We start from the raw sequence: 10,620 nt of genomic DNA on the forward strand, positions 1-10,620 counted from the left end.
AGAATTTTCAATAATTTAGGTAAATAAATTTCTCAATAATAAGCCCTGCACCATTTTCCACAAACCGACCTGTGTGATTTCAAAAAAAAATCTGATCTTTTTGCATTCCTGACTCGTCTTCCCTCCCATTTTAATTTAAGAAAAACATTTTTGAAAAAAAAAAGTAGAAAAAAAGTAGTTTCAAGGAAAAGATAAGTTTTTATCGGAACCTGATTACAGTACCTATTGCACACAAGAAACGGAATAAATAAATTGAATAGAAATTGTGATAAAAATTAGGATTGAATTGTGAAAACGATAAAGCAAATAGGTCGCACAACCAAGTGGCTTTGCGTGTATTATTTTATGCAAATTAATTTCATTGTAAATTTTCCGTATCGTAATGAATTGCTGAACTTTAACGACAATTCTCCTCTCACATATCAGGCTAATTAAATTGTAGACAAAATGTTCGTTTTACAGTATGAGATTCTTCCGTTTTCATTGAAATAGTTAATTACCACTGGATATTTCTGGTATTAAGACAATTTGCTGCAGCTCATAAATTTCCGAATCGTTACTGCCATCAACTGCTCTATGTACTTTAACACTATGCGATGCAGTTACCTCTTGTCAGATAAAACTGGTACATTCTTCGTTCAACACTGGCAGCCTGTATTAATATTCATATCAAAGCCATTGCTCCTGACTCATTGGTTATATCAATTTAGTGCAATTAAAACATTGGTGAAAGTTTCCATCGAACTGCCCTTTTGCCATATTTATTAGTCAACAATGCCACCACATAAAGTACTATCGCTACGAAACGTTGTGTTCTGATAAACACAGTGTGTAGCCTCCTACTACACATGTAACTAATTTGACTCTCTAAGTGTCTCTTTGATCATGTAAAGGTTCCGTCTGTTTTGCGGCTTTGTAAACTATTACACTGATGTTTCATTGCTTGAACACATATGCTAAACCGCCGCTTTGTATCTGATATGTCCTTTTCCATACAGTATGTGTTTACGGCACAGTAATTCAGTGAGGAAGGATTTTTTTTATCAACTGGACCAACAACAATGAAGTAAATTCTTACACTTCGGACGCTGGTATACTATAGGTTGGGTGTGGACAATAAAATATTTCATGATGGTCCGTGATAGTACGTGCTTATATTTATGTATATTTTGCTTTGTTTTGCGTATAGTATGTAACTTTATAAGGTAGCCCACCTTACACATATTTAGTCAAGAGCAAATCACATCAAATTACCGCAAAAAATACTAAAAGAACGAAATATTTTTCCTGGCCTTGCATTTGTTCCCTTGGTTCTTATATTTAATGAATGGATATTGTCCTAGACGTTTTTGAATGCAATAGACCATTACAGGACAATGAAACCTAACTGCATCTATACTAATCAACGCTGAACAAAATGTCTCGATATTAAGGTGGGTCGATTTTCCCATTTTCCCAATCAACACCCAATCCCAATTCCGGATGGCCGTGACGAACTTTTCGAAATTTCCATTTTTTTTATTATTTCCGACTACGTTTGAATGCCTCATTGCTGTACGAAGGAAGGGTCTTCTAGAAATTTTATTTTCGTTAATATTCTGCTTTTTGTTACTGCCAACTTTGAACAAACATTTTAAGATCATAAACACTATCTGTACATGAACATTACCGATAAGCTTTCCAATGACAAATTAGTCAAAAGCGAAATTTACCGTACCCCAGAAAAATCGTTCATACAGTAATGAGACCTACTCCCTATTAGGGAACGTCAGACTTTCTGAAAAGAAAATCCAAACTGAAACACAAACGCAAACGGAAATGGCAAGTTTGATAGATTCACTGAAAAATAATCAATTTCTGACTGCAAAGATTTTAATAAAACAAAACGCCATTGTGTAGGGCATGATGTCAGGAGAAAACAAGTAGTTTACCGGTCTCCTGAAGTCAAACTCAATGGCATTTTGTTTAATTAAAATCCTTGCAGTCAGATCTAGCCCTTTCTTTTTACATTTCCGTCTATGTTTTCATTTGGATTTTCTATTCAGAAAATCTGACATTATCTATTAGTGAAACGGAAAGTGCAAGTCCAACAAATTCACTGAAAAAAAAAAATTCTGACTTCAACGATTTCTATTAAACAAAATGCCATTGTGGAGCGCATGATCTCAGGAGCCCGGTAAACTAATTAGGGAACGTCAGACTGTTCGAACAGAAACGGAATGTCCAACACAGACGGAAACACAAACGATTTTTCTTTGGGACAATGTAGCTTTGTCAAAAATAAGTATTTGAAAATGTGATATTTGCAGAGTTCCCACTCCTCCTAAAATTCATAATATTCCTAAAATGGACTAAATCCTCCTAAAATCTTCTAAAACTCCTAAAATTCCTAAAATGAGCCCACACTATCAAAGAAATTTTTTGATAAAATTGAAAAACAAGGAATTGTTTTTGTTAATTAATGCAATGCAATGAATTTGAAAACAGTCCTTTCTTTGAATCATGCAAACAGCGATCCTGAACATGGATTTAGCGAAAACAAATACATCTCGAGGATCGCAGTTTGTTAGGAGATGCGACTATCGTCGGTCTTCGACCAATGTAATGGTGAATCTTGTTAACTTGAAAGAAGGGTCCACACTGAAAATAAAATCTACCAATTTTACCGTTGATTTGGAATTACCAGTAAAATACCAGTACCAATTAATTTGTGCAGCATACCAATACCAACGATTGGTACGACTCACCAAATAAATTAGGGATGTACGATGGATAAAGTATCGAGACTGGCGTAAATTTTAAAAATTCATTTACAACCTGCGAAAAATCATAGAAGCTAAATTTTTTAGTTTTCGGTCTCCCATCTACTTCGACTTCTACCAAAAGCCTTCTTTGAGATCCTTATTAGCTGCTACTATAGACTAATATTCTACTAATTGGAGTCCAGTGCGACAGAAAAAAATAAAATCCAGGCGAAGTTTATCGAGAAAATATTTTTGGTCAGTCGTCAAAGTTTGCCGACCATGAAAAATTGAGTGGATCTTAAACTTGAAAATTCGGAAATTCTATCAAGAAAATAATTCGATCTTTGCTCTAGTGGGCTTAAATTCTTGGGAATGTTGTAGAACAGAAAAGTTTTTGAAAATCATGTGAGAAATGTTTGTGTCGTGAGTGTTTGTTTGGTCTAAAATTAAGGCAAAATGGTTCAATTGAGAAAATCGAGTTTTTGACATCTAGGGATGCCAGTCTCGATCCTTTATCCATCGCACACCCCTAATAGAACATATTAATTTTCTGAAACATTTTTATTATTTTACGAAGTGTATGAGAAATAGAAAGATCTTGAGGCTCCGGAAATTACTTATAAAAACTTTGTCAAATTTTTAAAAATTCCTTCTAAAATTACTTTCGAAATCTCCTGAAATTCTCCTAAAATTACCGTTAAAATTTCCTAAAATTCCTAATTTTAGGAGCCTTCCTAAGTCGTGGGAACCCTGTATTTGTTTTGATGATATCAAAGTCTTATCTTAGTTTACCGGACTTACGAGATCATGCGCTATACAACGGCATTTTGTTAAATAAAAATTAATTATTTTTTAGTGAATCTATCAAACTTGCCCCTTCCGTTTGCCGGGACGAGCTTTCCAACATTTTTAGTTTTTTATTTCCGGCTAGTTTCCCTATTCAAAACTACCGGGCGTTGATTTTCAAAAAGGTCCAATCGACCCAGTCTACTCGATATACCAACAATAAATTAAACTTTTTGTAGTTAAGTTAATTTAAGACTTTCTCGTTCGAATATTCTTGCTTTTAAGTACATTTTTTACATTAATTCTCTCTGATTGGAGATGCCATTAGGTTTATAATAAATGAAAAATATTCTTGTAAAATTTCTTGTTTTATTCCGTCATCATTGTCTGAAACTTTGTATTTAAAATGTAGCCGTGCTCCAATTTAGTAATCGATTGAATGAAAAAAAAAAAAAAAAAAACGAAACGGGAAGTAACTTACAATCGGAATAAAAACCAATTTGTTTCATTGGAACAAATCGCTGGGTTTGATTTTTCCGATTTTTTTTTCTCTCTCTCCATTCCGCCTCATTGGTTCCGCTTTATTGTAATTTGACTGATAGAACCTGAAAGTAACGGAAAATAATAAAAAAAAAATCCGACGACAATCTAGCTGAAATGGTTACACGATGATGGAATAATTGGTTGTCTTCATATAAATCAAATTATAAAGAAAATGTGAAATTAAATTAAAAAACAAAGCAATGAATACGAAATCAGAAATGAATGAAAAAACACAACAAAAATGAATTTGCAATTTCCATAAAAAGATTAAATTGAAATAAAATTATTGCTCGAACCGATGGATTGCCGCCATGCCGCATACTAAATGTAACAACAACACGAGGGGGAAACTACGCTAGCAAATACTGAGACAGGTGTTATTTGCTATATTGGTACAAATAGACCAATTGGCGTCATTAGTATAATTATACCAAATTATACCAATGACGCCAATTAAGTTCCAAACAAAAATTTATTATATTTTTTATCGATGGAGAACCTAATTATAAGACACTTTGCCTCGTATCATATGCCAAAAAAAGTTAAAACTTTTTTTATAAATCATTTTGAAAGTCACGAAAAACACGAAAATTCAAATAGAAATACAGTATGTCATCAAAAAATTTTGTATTTCGATTCGAATTTTCGTGTTTTCAGTGACTTTCAAAATGATTTATAAAAAAAGTTTTAACTTTTTGTGGCATATGATACGAGACCAAGTGTCTTATAATTAGGTTCTCCATCGATAAAAAATATAATAAATTTTTGTTTGGAACTCAATTGGTGTCTATTTGTGACTGTCGAGGAGAGAATTACTCACGAAAAAACTGGGACGAGTGGCATTTGCTGTTGATGTTAATAGATACCAATAGCAATAAATAGACACTAATTGACGCCAATAGTTACCAATAGACTCGAATAGCCACCAATAGACGCCGATGGAAGTAGGTGGGACAAGATTTGCTCGTGACATCCTAACTCAAATCTCGTCGGTGTAGCGCAATTCAGTTTTTAGTCATGTTTTCTTCACTCTTTAGACTAGTACAGAAAAAAATAAAAGTTCGAAGACGGGCATGTTCCTGAGCTAGAGGATTTTGAGGTTGGTTCCATTTTGTAAGAGTAAATGAAACGACAGATGGTAAGTATCAATCCAGGAATTTTCTATTATATCGGATCACTGGATCGTGTGTTCAGCGCTGGGAAGGAGGCTACTCGATACTAAGTGTGTTACTAAGCTCCATCAATATTACTGAATATTCAAGAGAAATGCAATTTAGATTTTTAGATCGAAATTCTTAATTAAAGAAAACGGATGAGAGGAGATGTAGAAGATATTACACGACCTTGAACCATTTGATTACGTTTCACAACCATGGGAGATTAACCAGAATGAATCTTGGGGTGAGCAGACCGATTTTCTACACAACGACATATTCAAGTAATGCCGAACAGAATGAACCACTAAATAGAATGCAAGATCAACACGACAAGTACTTTTCCAGTTGTAATATCTTTGATGATTCGTTTAGATCGTTCAAGAGTTCGGTCATGAGTACCGGAATGAATATGGACTTAGATCAGTAGTGACTGGAATGGATAATGGATTTTGATTTCAATTTTTCTTAAAGAACTTATGTTTAGTATTTGTAAATGATTAATATGTTATTGGGTCGAAAGGCCTGTTTATTGATCAATAAACAAATAAATAAATAAATATTATATGAAAGAGAGAGAAAATGAATACCTATAATTTTTACATCCGTTGGAAGAAAACACGAGACTTCTGCGCCTCTACCATCACGGCAGGGACAGTATAACATTGTTAGTTCGAATTCCTTAGTAAGAGGAAACTTTTTACAAGTAGATACAGAAAATAATTCAAAAAATGATTTACCCCTAGGACAGATTAACAAAAAATGGTATCCGGTCGTCAGTCATTAACAACGTTTTTCCACAATCGATTAAGTGATTGCGGTTTCGAACCAGTGTTTTAGGGCTTTTCGATTATGTCTACGGTAGTACGCACTCAACAATTACAAATCAACCAACTTAAAAATTAAAAGACACCTTGTATGGGTATGCAAAAAAAGAACGTTTTATGACAATCGGTTTGTCGTCGAGGCGATGTAGACAAGAAGGTCAAATACAGCAAATTGTAACAGATTTTCATGAAAACATTTCATCCGGAAAAGAGATGCAAACCGAACAATAGAAAAAGTTAGGTAGTCGGACAGAGGCAATGATTCGACTCTAAGCAACAAGAAATATAATCCGACTGTACACCATTACAAACATTTCAGTACAAAGAACGCTAAGGGAAAGACACGATACAAAGAAACGTTTCAATAGATAAATAACGATATAAAGATGCAGCGAGCAAGTTCAAGATGCATGACTTTTATGGACAACTTACTGATAGTGTGAGGGTTTTGTTATTTATCACTTTTTCAGGCAAACTCTTTTAAATTTCATGACATCGATCGGGGACACCTCTTCCCGGTAAAATATTTTTTTGTAATGTTCATAGATCATGACGTTCATGAACCATGTCTGCAGTACTTTCATTTTAGCTTTCATTTTAATGTTTATCAAGAGAGACTTAAAATTAGATAAAATGGCATTTCTTTTCGTTTAAAAAAACAGCACCCTCCCCACACACACACAAAAGACAAGAAAAAAAAGCAATCGAAAAACGTTCAGTCAATATATACAGCATCCTCAAAACTTATTGCGAATTCCCTCAGCGATTTGATTTTATCTAATAAAATGGATTTCACTTTTTCATCCACTCGCATACATTTTTTTTCCCGTTAACTCGTACGCCAAAGTCACTTCCACGTATATATCTTTTAAAACACCCGAGCTCTGAAGTGAAAAAAAAAATATTTTCCTTTCACCTTCTTTTTATGTATAGAAAATCATTCATTTTTCATTCCTGTGCGACAACCAATAAAAGAAGCTTTATTAAATGATAGCAATCGCATCTTCTATTTTCGTTACCACCATCGCGAAGGAAATGCTAAGTTGAAGGATAATATTGAGATGGTTTCGATTTCATTTCTTATTTTGCGAATTTTTAAATTGGTTAAAATCGTTCTTTTGACTATTTTATTTCAATGGCAAAGTGGATTCGATAATACGGCAGTAATTTTCTAATTGTTTTCGGGAATCGGAAGCCAGTAAACATTATCCTTTAATAAAGGGGCAGTAACTTATGTCCGGCATCGAAAATACATTAGGATGGGTCAACTAAAACATTTCTCGAATCTTCTAAGGTCCATTTTTGAATATATATTCACACTTAATTGCTCGGAAACCGTCAAAACGACTAGCTTACTGATGACACCACATTAGAAGTGTTTCCGAAAGACTTTTTTTTTAAATCGTAGTTGTTCATCCTTTCACCAAAAGCCGAGACAAATTAAACAACACATTGTGGAGCTCACAAAATATATCATGTGGGGTATTGCCGTAAAGGAGAATGCTGTTACAGACGGCAAGCATATGAAAAGTATTATTATCTCGTCTTTTACTTCCATCAATCAAAGTGTTTTTAATCTGTTGATTTCAAATCTTGTACTTCAATTTTTTTAACGCGCATTTTACTGTATGAAGGACCATATTACCCAGAGCTTGTAATTATTTTTCTTGGAGGTCTAAAGAATTGCATTTTTTTTACTGAACTGTCATTACTAGACCATTTTTGATTTTTGAGGGAACAATTCTTTAAAAAGAAATGACATATGAATTTGCCTAAACCTCACTCAAAATATATTCCTTTTAATGAAAGTCATGGGTCTTACGATATGATCGACACTCGGAAATGTTTGTCACAAAATGTTTTCTATTATTGAAAATCCATATATGACCAAAAAACTTAAATCAACGCACTTTAAGCAAAAAAGGTTCTAATGACAGCTGCCAAATGGAGTTCAATTTTGTATGAAAAAAAAAAACTCAAAATTTGTTTACCATGCCAAAATTTGTTTGATACACTGTCCAGTTTCAGTACCACTCATGTTCGAAGTGTGTTGCTTAAATATATGAAAATGTCTGTCTGAGGTTGAGTTCAAAGATGGGCTATAACGGATGATATTCCAAAAAGAATTCTTGTCTTGTCGCTTGATAACATGATAAGTTATCGTCGATAACTCGAGTAACTCTTGACGGATTTCTAAACCGATTTTTGTTCGACGAGGACTGAAATTCCTAAGGTTAAGTTCGTTAACTTTGGTTGTATGGGTCCAGAAACAAAGAAATTTGTCACGAAATTAAGATCATTGATGAAAAAAGCATCAGGGGAAAACCGTTCAACAGATTACTTATTGCAAAGAATTTCAATTGCTATTCAATGGGGAAACCCAGCGTGCATTCTTGGAACGTTGGGAAGGAATAGTGTGGACGATTTTTATTTTTTGTAATTTCTGTTTTTGAAAAGATCGATTTGGCTGGGCAGTTTAAGCAGTCTTTTTTTCGCTTATCTTAAAACCAAATTACAAAAAGCCCTTTAAAAAAATGGATGAACGAACAGTGTTCATTGAACACCTTAGAAAATTCTAGAAAATGTTTTATATGACCCACCCTAAATGGATGGAGAACTTTTGAACTGATATAAAAATTCAGAGTTATCCAACTATAATTTCCGGAATATAACATTTTCATATCGCATAATCGTGTAATTCTGTGTAGCAGAAGCATAACTGACTCATTAGTAAGAGAGTCTTTGAAAAGCTAATTTTCCAACGAATTAGAAATTTATTTTTCCAGAAAAGTTTCTCAAACTTTGTGGAACTTTTTTTTATTACTGTGAGGCATGACCCAGTAACAATTAATTTTTTTCTCTCATTGTGCAAGTCGCAATCGTTTTATTGTTTTTGTGCAATAAACTTTATATTCTAATTGCGTCCAACAATAGTTCTATTCATTAAATGTTATCAAAATGAAAGTTTCATTAATTGCCTCATTACAAATATCAGGGAAATTATTATTTTGTTATATCGTACAGTTGAATGAACTGCCCGGTGGTCACATGCACATAAGTGTTGCATTGGATGGACAGGATGACAACGGAATTGTATAAAATAACAACTGAATTTACAAAATGTAAATGTTCTTTAACTGAAAATCATGGGCATAAAGATAATTAAAAACTATTACCCAGAGTTAGTTTTAATGAAATGGTTCGGTCGGTGAAACTGGTTTTTCATTTTCCATATTACGGTTGCAGTAATGGGGTTTCACTGTCCAGCAATTTTATGTGGTATACACAATCAAAAACCCGGAATTATTTCAAAATCACGGCAGGGGAAATGTTTTGTTTAATGTGCAAATAAATTACATTTTAACTATTTGCAATGTTAACATTCTCTACATGGAAATACGATTCATTTCGCTGAATCCCGGTGAACAATACGGCCATGGATTAGCGAGCATACAATTGTGCAATTTTAGTTTAATTAAAACGGCGTGTTTGAGACAGAGGCGCCAACGACTTTCATTTTGTATAAATACATTTTACGGTAATGGTTGGTTATCAAAACAAATTTTATTTTCGTTAAAATGACAAACTTTCTGTAAGTTAATATTTCGATGAATTATGGAGTCAAGCCGGTCAAGTCTTTTAGAAAATGGCGATTTTAGTTTCAGATTTTCAGTGAAAATATTTTGGTTTTTATGTTTTGTTTGTATCCGCTGGGTATTCGCTCACGCATTGCATAAAACGTTGTGTGAAACACTGATATTTTATGCATGTGCGTGACGTCATTATTATTATACTCTAAGATTTTGAAATGTCATTCAAGTGGTTTTTGCGTTGACTTTTTGATCTGTTTGCGCATATACAATAAAGCACCGTATTGCTACTGGGTTGTAAACCTCACATTAAATCTCGCTTCGCTCGGTATTCACGCCGTATTTTTTTTCGAAATTCAAAATCTTTCTCACGCAAGTCTTTGTAACGCAGCGTCATGTTCATACAAGGAAGCGTTGAAATGTATTTTTCGGTTCCCTTTTTCATCGACTCGTACACAGCAGTTGCACAACTCTACGAATAGTGAAGAAGAGTGTGTGCTCACTACTTATTTAACGTTATAAGTGCGCCAAAAATGTAAATATTTACAACTGACAGTTGAACGAAATAACGCCGACGTCATATGCCAAAAACTAGGCGGTAAAATGATCCGCTATGCGGTCTATTTTAAGATAGAAGGCCAAGGCGCACTTGCGACGTCTTGAATCTGATTTTGGTGAGATGATTTCAAGATTAGCTTCGGTTGGTGCCACTGCTTCGATCTGAGAGACGACAGTACAATGCAATTTCATAATTCCTCAAAAGGTTTAAAGAACTTTTTTTGGCCAACATCAGGGTATGGCGACAGTGGCAAGGAAACAACAAGTGGCTAGTCATACCCTGTTGCATGTACAAGTCTAGCGAATCATAAGCAAAATGAAAGTTGATAGTAAACTTTCATTCTACTTCATTAATAGCCATGCCGTCACATGTGAGACATGTGGAATAGCTACCACAAGGATGGTACCAACAAAAACA

This window comes from Bradysia coprophila, chromosome II (genome assembly GCF_014529535.1).
Source record: "Bradysia coprophila strain Holo2 chromosome II, BU_Bcop_v1, whole genome shotgun sequence".
NCBI classification, from domain to species: Eukaryota; Metazoa; Arthropoda; class Insecta; order Diptera; family Sciaridae; genus Bradysia; species Bradysia coprophila.